This window comes from Hyla sarda, chromosome 3 (genome assembly GCF_029499605.1).
Source record: "Hyla sarda isolate aHylSar1 chromosome 3, aHylSar1.hap1, whole genome shotgun sequence".
Lineage (NCBI taxonomy): Eukaryota > Metazoa > Chordata > Amphibia > Anura > Hylidae > Hyla > Hyla sarda.
In genome coordinates this window covers 295,210,276-295,222,799 of record NC_079191.1, presented here as the reverse complement: position 1 = coordinate 295,222,799, position 12,524 = coordinate 295,210,276, and the positions used below count along the sequence as shown (strand labels likewise).

Here is a 12,524-nt window from a genome sequence, read left to right as displayed (position 1 = left end):
TCTTAAAGGGTTAAACAGAAATCTAGTATTAATTTTATAGTGCTGGATAACCAAAAAGGATTGTGCTTTAATTGAGACATAAAAATCAGCCACATATCATTAGAAAATTTGTTAAAAACTTAAAAAGATAATTTTCTGATCCATTTAATTCACTTCTCCGCTTCTAGAGATTTCATTGGGATCCCCGCATGCAGGATTGCCAATTCAATGAGACGTGGTACAGACAGATTAGCGGGGTGGCCATGGGCACTCCAGTGGCGTGCACCCTCGCTAATCTGTTTGTAGCGATCTTTGAAAAAGAGTATATTTTTTCCACGTCCAATAAATTCATAAGTAAAATTAAAAGTTACAGTCGTTTTGTGGACGACGTGTTTCTTATATGGTCGGGAACAGAAGAAGAATTCGCAGATTTTGTCACTTTCCTTAATACTTCAAACAATATGAACTTAAAGTTCACGTCGAAAACCAGCAAAGAAAAACTTGAATTTCTTGATGTCCTTGTAATCCCTGAGGGCAGAATCCTCCTCACAGAAGGTTTCCGGAAGCCAACGGCGGGTAACTCCTTGCTGCATAATAAAAGTTATCATCCACAACATGTAAAAACCGCAGTACCTTACGGACAATTCCTAAGACTGCGTCGTATAAACAGTACAGAAGAATCTTTTCTGAAACAAGCCTCAGAATTATCTGATAGGTTGCAGCAAAGGGGTTATCCGCCGGAAGTTTTGGAAAAAGCTCTAAAAAGAGCATCAATACAGAAAAGAGATATCCTGTTAAAGAAAGCAGTAGAAAAAACTGGAAAAAAATTCGCATCTAATGTTACAAAAAAATCTACATGTTTCTCATTTGTATTCAAGTATAGCCCTCTAGCTAACATCATTAAAAAAGCTATTTTTCGTTATTGGCCTCTGGTTCAAAAAGATCCCCTTTTATCAGATGTTACAATTGAAAAACCATTTGTTACTTTTAAAAAAGCAAAAAATATTGGAGATGTGTTAACACACAGCAGATTTGTATCACAAAATCGCAACTGGTTGAACAAATCCACATTAGTAGGTAATCACCGCTGTGGAAGTTGTAATTGGTGTAGCTTCCTAAAAAAAGGGAGGAATTTTTCCCTAGGGGGCTGCGATTTTTCAGTAAAGGATTTTATCTGCTGCCGTACAGATTATGTTGTTTACGGAATCGTGTGTTCTTGTGGGCGTTTTTACATTGGATGCACTGTGCGCCCCATGCACACACGATTCCGAGAACACATACATTCTTTAAAAACGCTAAAGGGCTCTACAAGATTAATTAATCATGTATTAGAAGAACACAATGGAGATTCCAAAGTATTGGAATTCTTCGGAATAGAAAGAGCTAACATCAAAGACGGCGGTGATAGGAGAAAAACATTACTCCAGAGCGAAACAAGATGGATTTTGCGCACTAAGGCACAAGGCACTTTAGGGTTGAATGACAAGGTAGACCTAGCAATTTTTATTTATAAGGTTTTACCTGCATCCCCTTCTGGTTCTCCGCAAAGGTGTATTTGTTTTTAACTTGTCTGTGTTTCACTTTGGGTTTCTTTTTCTATGTCCCTTTGCACAGTTGTAAGTTAAGAGATACGCCCATCTGCACCGGAGCACAGGTATTTAACCTGAGTTCCGGCGGTAGTAGGGGAGTGGTCTGAGGAAGTGTGCCTCGCACACGAAATAGCTATCACCGCTACGTGGACGGCGTCCAAGTCCTCCCTTGCCTTGTCTGTCATTATGCTGCACTTTATGGAATAAACAAGTTTGTTATACTACGACACTGGTGAGTGCCATTTACCTTCTTTTATTGCTGCATTCATATGGACTGTTTTCAAATAAATTGAGCACCCCAGGTCGGATTCACTGCAGTTGCTACCTCCAACACAGGTGTATATGAACTTGCCAAAAGCCACAATAAGCAGTGCTGTGCCGAACGCTATTCCTGCATTTACCGTAATTCACTTCTCCGCTTCTAGAGATTTCATTGGGATCCCCGCATGCAGGATTGAGGGCGAGAAATTCAAATTGGTGAGTGTTTATCTCAGCTACAGCTTGGCAGGTCCCCCTGATCTGAGGTCTGTGTATACATTCTGACCCTTAGGGAAATATTATAGCAGAGGAATAGAATACAATATACATTGTACATTTCTAATATAGACCCAGGTCACCACAATGTTTATGAAAACCCCTCAGCATGGGTAACTTCTGTAAGTGCACCTAGAATTGTGTTTTCCTTCTAGCTACCTTTAAGGGGTGACCCCCTAGTGGGGAAAACCCTTACTAGAAACCTCCCATAAAATCTTGATGTTTATTGAAATTCATTAAAATAAGATGACATATACCCTTCACGAACATAAGCCAGGTCCGGTGACCGGAGGGACAGGAGCCTCACAGCCCTTGACAAAGCTGATTCGTTCAGCAAAACGTCGGGGAGGCTAGGTTCATGTTTTCATACAGCGGAATAGTGGCAGTTAATTGTGGAGAGTGTGTGCTGTCACCATATGTGCGCAGTATAGGGCGCACAATACAAACATAAATACAATTGACAGCACCACATCATAAACTAGGAGAAGCTACCCCCTCCTAAATTGACCACAGGGATACCACTAACAATTTTAACAATTGTTCATGAAGGGTATATGTCATGTTATTTTAATGAATTCCAAAAACATTAAGATTTTACAGGGGGTCATCCCTTAAAGGTTGTTTATGATTTATTGCCCTGGAACCTTCAGGGATCCTTTCTGATTAAGATTCCTTCTAGCTAGACTGTTAGATTGTTACGACAGTATTCTCTCTTTCAGTGGAGTCTATACCGGGGCTCTCTGAAGCCACTGCTAAGACAGTTTGGAAATCTGTAGCTTCCAGCAGCTTTCCAACAGAAAGACTTGGCATGGATGGCCATTCAAGAGGCTCTGCTCCTGAGAACAGGTGCTGCACAAGGTGCCCATTCACCGAGAAAACTTTGCATCTCTTTTGGCAGTGTCTATTTGCCCTGGCCCTGCTAAACGCACTGGAATATGAACTTACAGACTCTGATCCCAGGAGTAGCCTAATGCATTTTTTTGTGCTTTACTGACTTTTCCTGGATATTGCACTGTCGGGGCTCTCCAGGGGGGGCTGGCGCCTTATGAACTGTTATAAAAAATGCTTTGCGGTTTGCCAGGAAACAACTTATTTTAAACTCGGAGATGTCCGTCCAGGACTTCCACAGGCTGGTCCGCAGCTTGCTGAGGATATATTCCATCAGGGAGAGTCTGGACGTCAAGGAGAAAGAGGATTAAAACCCATTTCCAACCCCCTCTCCCTTGTGTGTCTTTTGTCTTTCAATAAAGCTTCGAGTCTGTGATCTTCCCTCCCTATCTCCTGTTTTCCCAACCCTATGCTTTCTTGTTGGATAGAAAGCAATCTTGAAAAGAGCATACTGCTTACAGAGCAAGCAGTTATTGAAGGCAACTTCTGCTTCTGATCTCCCAAGCAAAATTGCCAAGTTAGGTGATGATGCGAGAGCCTCCGTGTCAGAGATGGCAACCCTAGTGAATACTAGTCTCCCTAACAGGCGGGGAACAGTCCAACTAGTAGTGCGGGGGAAGGTAACGCAGGTAGGCCAAGACAGTTAGTGGTTGTTGGGGATTCTATAATCAGGAAGACTGACAGAATAATTTGTCGCCAAGACCGCCTCAACCGAATGGTTTGCTGTCTCCCTGACTTGGGGGGACTGTGGATGACCCAGCTGTCATGGTCCACGTGGGAACCAACGACAGAATAAATGGTAGGTGGAGGTCCTTAAAAGAATAATTATAAGCAACTAGGTGTTACTCTGGAATTCATCCTGTGCCATGCGCATCGCAGGAAAGACAGCGGGAGCGTAGTGTAAGGGGGAAGGGTTTGGGTTTTTAGAGCACTGGGCTGATTTTTCATTGGGGTACATTATTCTACGGATAATTTGCACCTGAATGGAAGAGGGTCCGCTGTGCTGGGGGAGAGAATCCTGGAAGGGTTGGCAGAGTATTTAAACTAGGTAACTAAGGGGAGGATAATAAAGCAAATCAAGCAGATAGTGGGACAGATAGGTTAGAGAGGGGTCAGGACATAATGGTGGGTGGAAAAGAGACCTGTGGGGGGAAGGTTAATAGCAGTGGATAGGGAGATCCATGTGAAAATAAACATAGCATAAATATATGTATCCCCAATAACTCAAAAAATCTAATTAGCCCCAGTAACTCAAAAAATCTCATTGGCCCCAGAAACTCAAAAAATCCCATTAGCCACAGTAACTCTAAAAATCCCATTAGCCCCAATAACTCGAAAAAATCCCATTAGTGAGACTGATTGTGTAAAACTTAATAGAAATGTAAAGTGTATGTTTACAAATGCCAGAAGTCTAGCATATAAAATGGGGGAGCTTGAGGCCTAGATACTGGAGGAACACATTGATATTGTTGGGGAGACATGGCTAGTCTAGCCATGTCTCCCCAACTATATCAATGTGTTCCTCCAGGATCTAGGCCTCAAGCTCCCCCATTTTATTTGCTAGACTTCTGGCATTTGTAAACATACACTTTACATTTCTATTAAGCCTCACATAACTGGGCTGTCAATCTGCAGGGGTTTACACTGTTTTACAAGGATAGGGTAAACAGGAGAGGTGGTGGAGTATGTCTGTATGTTAGAAGCGGTATGAAAGTCAGTGTGAATGATGCCATAGTGAGCAATGATTCTGAGGATGTGGAATCCCTGTGGGTAGAATTACAGAAGGAGGCAAAGACTGAAGAGATAATTTTTGGTGTAATCTATAGACACCCGTGCTTGGACATGTTATCCCCTATCCAGAGGATAGGGGATAAGATGCCTGATCATGGGAGTCCCGCCGCTGGGGACCCCAGTGATCTTGCACGCGACACCCCATTTGTAATCAGTCCCCGTAGCGTGTTCACTCCGGGTCTGATTACCGGCGACCACAGGGCCGGCGGCGTGACCTCTGTGATCTTGCACGCGACACCCCATTTGTAATCAGTCCCCGGAGCATGTTCGCTCCGGATCTGATTGCCGGCGGCGTGTGATGTCACGCCTCCGCCCCCGTGTGACATCATGCTGCGCCCCTCAATGCAAGCCTACGGGAGGGGGCGTGATAGCTGTCACACGGGGGCAGAGGCGTGACATCACACGCCGCCGGCAATCAGACCCGGAGCAAACACGCTCCGGGGACTGATTACAAACGGGGTGCCGCGTGCAAGATCACAGGGGTCCCCAGCGGCCGGACTCCCGCGATCAGGCATCTTATCCCCTATCCTTTGGATAGAGGATAAGATGTCTAAGCACCGGAGAACCCCTTTAATATATTTAAGGATAATTTTAAAGGGCAGTTTGTGGAGGACCCAACAAGAAATGATGGTCTGTTGGATCTGGTAATTTCTAACAATGCAGAGCTGGTTGGGAATGTAACTATGCGTTAAAACCTTGGTAATAGCAACCACAATATACTTATTTATTACTTAAAGTGTAAAAAACAAAGACAGGTTGGGAGGGCAAAAGCATATAATTTTAAAAAGGCAAATTTCACTGGGTCTGACTTTAACAAAAAGTTGTTAAACACCTGTGGGGTGTTAAGGCTCACTGTACCCCTTGTTATGTTCCTTGAGGGGTGCAGTTTCCCAAATAGTATGCCATGTTTTGTTTTTTGCTGTTATGGCACCATAGGGGCTTCCTAAATGCGACATGCCCCCCCAAAAAAACATTTCAGCAAAATTCACTCTCCAAAATCCCATTGTTGCTCTTTACATCCACATATGAGGTATTTCCTTACTTGAGAGAAATTGGGTTACAAATTTGGGTGGCTTTATTTCCTATTACTCAACGATTTTGAATTTTCTCCTTCACTTTCCTGCTATTCCTGTGAAACACCTAAAGGGTTGAACTTTCTGAATGTAATTTTGAATACTTTGAGCGGTGCAGTTTCTATAAACTGGGGTCATTCATGGCGTATTTCTAATATGAAGGCCCTTCAAATCCATTTAAAAAAAAGAACTGGACGAGTGGGGCAATAAACTGGGGAAGTACCTGGCAAGGGCCCTTCGGGAACAGCGTGCTTCCCAGTACATCCCTTCTATTCGCACACCGGGGGGAGGGAAGTCCTTCTTGACCCCGGACATCCTGGCGGCATTCGAACGCCATTATACCGATCTCTACAACATACCTGCCCCGACCACGCATCCCCCCCTCTCCACTGCCATGCATCTCCCTATCTGATTATATCAGAAACACTGCTCTCCCCCGCCTGTCTGACGGTGATATAGAGGCCCTGGAGGCCCCCTTTACGGAGGAGGAAATTGCCCTGGCCATAGCAGGACTGCCTTCGGGCAAGAGCCCTGGCCCCGATGGCTACACCGTTAACTTTTATAAATCACTGAAATCTGAGTGAATACCTATCCTGAGCCGAACATTTAATTGTATTTCCCAGGAGGTGGGCTTCCTTTCGGTGGCCCTTAGTGCTCATATAGTGGTTATCCCCAAGGAGGGTAGGGACCCCAATTTGTGCGCTAGCTATCGCCCCATATCTCTTCTTAACACAGATACTAAGTTATTCACTGAACTCTTGGCGGACCGTCTGGTGGCTGTCCTTGGACCTCTGGTCCATCCTGATCAGTCAGGTTTCCTTCGCTCACGTGAGGCGAGGGATAATACCATATGTGCATTCTCAGTTTTGCATAAAGCTACTGCCGAGCATGCCCCCCTAATGCTCCTTTCCCTTGATGCCGAGAAGGCTTTTGATCGAGGTGGACTGGAGGTTCATGGGGGCCTCTCTAGCGCAGATAGGGCTAGGCACTTCGATGTTAGGACGCATACAGGCGCTCTACCGCAGTCCACAGACAAGAGTGAGAATCAACGGGGCCCTTTCCTATACATATCCGTAACAGTACCTGCCAGGGCTGCCGGCTTTCCCCCCCCCTCCTCTACACACTCTGTATGGAACACCTCTTGAACGCCCTTAGAAATGACCCGGGGATAGAGGGGTTCTCTTCGAATGGCGATACGCATCTGTGCTCAGCGTTCGCTGATGATTTGCTCCTATATCTGTCAGCCCCTCGCACTTCCCTACCTGCTGTTACTCAGACACTTCAACTCTACTCACACTTTAGCAATTATAAAATTAACATACCGAAAAGTGTAGCCCTAAACGTTACTTTACCAAGATCAGAGGTTGCCCGACTCCAGGGGCTTCACCCCTTCCAATGGGCATCTCAGTCCATCAAATATCTGGGCGTGCACCTGTCCACTGCCTACTCCCTTAACTTCCTTCCCTTGCTCAGGTCTCTAGATAGGGATCTTACAAAGTGGACTTCTGGCGCTTTCTCGTGGGTGGGTAGGGCTAACATACTTAAAATGAATATTCTCCCCAGACTGTTATACCTTTTCTCGTCAGTTCCTGTGGCCATCCCTACCTCCTACTTCCAAAAGATCTCTAGAATGTTCAGGAAATTCGTTTGGGCGAGGCGGACGTCGAGACTTTCCAGAGAAGTGCTGTCTAGGCGCAAACAAGCAGGGGGGCTGGCAGTCCCGGACTGCAGGGCCACTATCTTGCAGCTACATTGGCTAGGTTTTTGGACTTCATCCACGGCCGCTCCTCCAAACGATGGGTGGGGATTGAATTGGCAGGCACCGGGTTTGAGATTCTGTCCCTCCCCTGGTTGACACCTAGCTCCATTCCCGCAGTGATACACACTACCTTACCATGGGTCTCCAGAGAACTGTACATGGCCCTTAGACGCTACCTGCCCGGTTCAGGGAGCCTGACCCCAGATGGCCAGCTAGTACCTGTCCTGCGCAACCCGAGATTCGCGCCCGGAGTTCACTGTTCTTCCTGGGCAGGACCGATCCTCCGATCTTTCTCCTTGGAGACCTTATGACAGGTTCCCTCCTCCGCCCATATGAAGACCTTGTGCCAGAACACCTCCGAACACCGGCCAGACACCAGCAATATGTACAACTCCACCACTTTGTGATGACTGAGGGTAGGAACTTGAGACTGAATAGGCCCCTGCTGCCCTTCATGATTCTGTGCACTTCCTCCTCGCCAGTCCCCAGGGCTATTTCCCAAATTTATGGCCTTCTCCTTGATGAGGTGGAGCTCCGTCTCCTGAAGTTTGTGAGGGCCTGGGAGGAGGAACTGGGTACGACCTTTGTTCCATCTGATTTGGCTTCGGCCTTCCAGATGTGTCACAAATTGCCAATCTCATGTCGGGCGCAAGATACAAACTATAAAATCCTGACCAGATGGTATAGGGTCCCTGTAGTCCTACATAAGATGTTCCCTGCGGTTTCTGACCTCTGCTGGAGATGTGAGAACTCCCGGGGAACCATGTCGCATGTTTGGTGGTAATACCCTTCCCTTAGTCAATTCTGGACCACAAATCTGTCCCGTATACTGACCATTGCTGGGATATGCTATCCCAACGATCCGAAAGTACTTCTGTTAACAATTCTCCCTACGGCGAGGAAATCTCCATCCAAGAAATTGGCGCATTTTCTGTTGATGGCGGTTAGGACGGTGATACCCCGCCATTGGAAAGAGACAGGCCCCCCCATCGATTTTCGAATGGTATAGGGAGGTACACTTCATTAGACGTATGGAAGAGCTTATGGCTGATTCACCTGGTGCCATCGTTAGATATATCGCGGTTTGGCAACCATGGTTGGCATTCACTGAAACCACTCTTTATCGTTCTGATTAGTCGTATGCATGCTTATTGGACCTCTTCTCTGGCCCTACGTCTCTCATTCCTGCGCGTCTTGGCGTGGGCCACGGCTCTGGGTTAGTGGACTGGTGACGTTCAGGTTTGTAGTTTATGCTATTTTCGACCTGTTCTCTCCTCCTATCCACCCCTCCCCACCTATGTTGGTCTCCTGAGACCCTCCCTACCCCCTCCTCCCCCCTCCTTCTCTCTTGCCTTCCCTGCACCCATGTCCCCCTCTCCTCTCCATAGCCCTTCCTCTCTCACCTTTCTCTCCCCTCCCCCCTTCTTCCTCATGTTCCTTGCTTTTCCGTCCCTCCTCTCCCTATACCTCCTCACCCACCCCTCCCCTTCCCCTCTTCCTGTTGCCATCTACCATACCCTGCCTTACCTCCCCCTCCTCCGAGTTGGTCTCTACTATTCCATTGTATACCCCCCTTTTTCTTTTTCTTTCTTTTTATTCTCTTCCTTTTCTGAATCACTCGATCTCCATTAGCACTGATATGTTATGCCATCTCACCCAGTTTGGTAGTGCATTTACTATATTGTACAGCCTTAATGTTACCTCTAGCCACTTAACGTTCCATTGCTATGGAGACACCGTGGTCTACGTTTGTATGGTTTCTGTGTTTTCTTATAATAAAACTATTTCTTGAATAATAAAAAACAAAAAACAAAGTACTGGTCCCTGAATTTTGAAAATTTCGTAAAAAATTTGAAAATTGCTGCTGAACTTTGAAGCCCTCTGATGTCTTTCAAAAGTAAAAACATGTCAACTTTATGATGCCAACATAATTGTATATGTGAATCAATATAAAATTTACTTGGAATGACTATTTTCCTACAAGCTGAGAGCTTCAAAGTTAGAAAAATGCAAAAAAAAAAAAAAAACTCGGGAAATTTGGGAATTTCTCACCAATAAAGGATGTAAGTATCGCCGAAAATTTACCACTAACATAAAGTAGAATATGTCACGAAAAAACTATCTCGGAATCAGAATGATTAGGAAAAGCATCCCAGAGTAATTAATGCTTAAAGTGACAGTGATCAGATGTGCAAAAAAACAATACTCTGGTAATGGGCTGTGTCCTTAACCCGTACAGGATGTAGGGCGTATGGATACGCCTTCTGTACCTGGGTCTTAAGGACCAAGGGCGTACAGGTACGCCCGTGGGAATTCCGGTCCCTCCCGCGCTCTGGGAGGGGATTGGACCAGGGTGACTGCTGATATCGATCAGCAGGCACCCCGCGCAAATGCACAGGGGGGTCATTAGACCCCCCCCCCCATGTCAGCGATTGGCGCAAATCGCAAGTGAAATCACACTTGCGATTTGCGCAATTCCAGGTCATACGTGTGACCCGATGACCCGGAGATACAAGGTAATCGGGGCTGTAGAATACCTATCACCTACTGTATCTATGGGGAGGTGGCGATTTCGCCCCCCCCCCCCCCCCCGGGAGAGCTGCTACTGGCTGGGGGCAGCCGGCAGGGGAAGGGTTAGACAGTATCCTATGCAGTGCTGACCGTTAGCTGGGTTCAGTCAGCAGGCAGCGCTGCATGAGGAGCCAGGGACCCCCCCTCTGCACCCATCGAATCCCCTCAGAAGACCCGAAGATCCCCTAAGATCAGGGACAGAATACACCAGAGGGAAAGGTAGGGAAATCCATGTTATAAAGTAAAAAAAAAATAAAGTAAAAAAAGAAACGCCCCCCCCCCCCCTAATAGGGCTCAAGAGTACGCCACATTTTTTTTTTTTTGCGTGACCCGGGCCCTATTAGGGGTTCAGGGCGCTGTGATTTCCCCCCTTTCTTTGCCCGCAGCGTTTTCTTTGCTCATATAATGGTGTGTGATTACTAATCACACACCGTTATACATAGTTACACCAATCACTCACTACACACTTCCCCGCCCCCCCCCCCCGCCCCACACACACACACACCCGCCACCGTAGATAAAAGGCGATGGTTCGCCGGGCATTTCTGGCGGCGGAGGCATTCGCCTTACTTGCCTCCGAATCCGCTAATCTGCCAGTGAGGACGAGGAAGATCCAACATTCCTGTGTTCTTCCTTGTCCTCCTCATCATCTAGTAGTGATGATGAGCCCCCAGAAGGCGGCGGAGATGCCGCCAGGCGAGGCCACGCACTCCCCATGAAAGTGCCCCAGTGGCTGCCACTAGTGCGAATGGTGATGCCGCTCGTACTAGGAGTCCGACCCCCCAGACAAGTTTACTGGAGCTCCCTTCCGGTGAACCTGTCTGGAGACCCCCAGAGGGTTATCAGCCATGGATTCTGGAGTTTGTTAGCGACTCCGGAATCCGGATTGACAGGGCAGGGTTCACTGAATTCGACTATTTCAGTTGTTTTTTTTCAGTGATGGCCTGGTCAATCTAATGGTAGAGCAGACGAATCATCGCCCACCACCCTGATTCTTTTTTGGCCTGGTCCAATGAATGGTACGCCGTCAGAGCAGCCGAAATTAGGACATTTTGGGGCCTCGTGCTGCACATGGGCCTGGTCAAAAAGCCTAGTGTCAGGCAGTACTGGAGCGGGGACGTCCTATACCAGACCCCGCTGCCATGACACATAAGCGGTTCAAGGCTATTTGGAAATGCCTTCATTATGCAGATAAATGAGGCATGTCCACCCCGAAGTGATCCCACCTTTACACAGGCTTTACATCGATCACTTTGGGGCCAAATTTTTGGAGGCCTACATACCCCTTAGGGAGCTCTCAGTTGATGAGTCTCTTATCAGTTTTAAGAGACTCATCTTCCGCCAGTATATTCCCTCGAAGTGGGCGCGTTATGGCGTGAAGCTCTATAAACTTTGTGAGAGTACCTCCGGGTACACTTAAAAGTTTAGAGTGTATGAGGGACGAGATTCCCGTATTGAACCCCCAGATTGTTCCCTCACTCCGGGTGTTAGCGGGAAAATCATTTGGGACCTTATGCACCCATTGCTGGATAAGGGTTACCATGTGTACGTGGACAACTTTTATACCAGCATCCCTCTCTTCACATCCCTTGCCGCCAGATCCACGTCCGATTGTGGGACCGTGCGGAGAAACCAGAGAGGCCTCTCTCAAAGTTTTATCCAGACACCTATTTTCAAGAGTGAGTCCCGTGCCATTTCCTATGAAAACCTGTTGCTGGTCAGGTATAAGGATAAGAGGGATGTCCTTAGGCTGACCACAATTCATGGTAACGGCAGCTCACCTGTCCCTGTGCGAGGTACCACAACAACGGTCCTCAAGCCTGATTGTATTCTGGACTACAATCAGTATATGGGGGGGAGTTGATCTCTCTGATCAAGTCCTCAAGCAATACATGGCCATGCGGAAAACACGTGTATGGAGTTATAGGTGCCAGGATCGTCCCAGGCCAACACTTTCCAGGTGAGGTCCCCTACACTGGAAAGAAGGGACGATTCCAGAAAAAATGCATAGTGTGTAACAGGAGGGGGATTTAACCATCAATGTGACACTTGCCCCGATCATCCAGGCCTCAGAATTAAAAACTGCTTCAGGGAGTACCACACTTCCAAGGAGTACTAAATTTTCCCTCTTGATTTAAATTTTCCATAATTTAACCCCAATGTACCAAGTCCAGAGTACATTGCAAATTTTAACCCCATAAAACCACTAAATTGCCCAAAAAACTATTTAATCAAAAAACTGATAAGACCTCTGGGGGTATTAAAAAAAAATGGGTCATGGGTCACTGAGTCACTATCGGGGAATTTTTATGTTGCCTCAATTGTGCAGCGCTCTCTCTC

At 46.7% G+C, this 12,524-nt stretch overlaps 1 protein-coding gene and 1 long non-coding RNA gene across 12 annotated transcripts in view; one reads left to right on the top strand and one right to left on the bottom strand.

Annotated features, from left to right (window-relative positions):
- Positions 1-12,524, bottom strand: part of EGLN1 (egl-9 family hypoxia inducible factor 1) — a 501,918-nt gene that overhangs the window by 333,912 nt on the left and 155,482 nt on the right. The gene's annotated exons all lie outside the window — the stretch shown is intronic.
- On the top strand, positions 1,586-3,297 carry LOC130362435 (uncharacterized). The gene is made up of 3 exons (XR_008891421.1): positions 1,586-1,800; positions 1,905-2,045; positions 2,822-3,297. It is a non-coding gene; the product is annotated as an uncharacterized LOC130362435 (long non-coding RNA).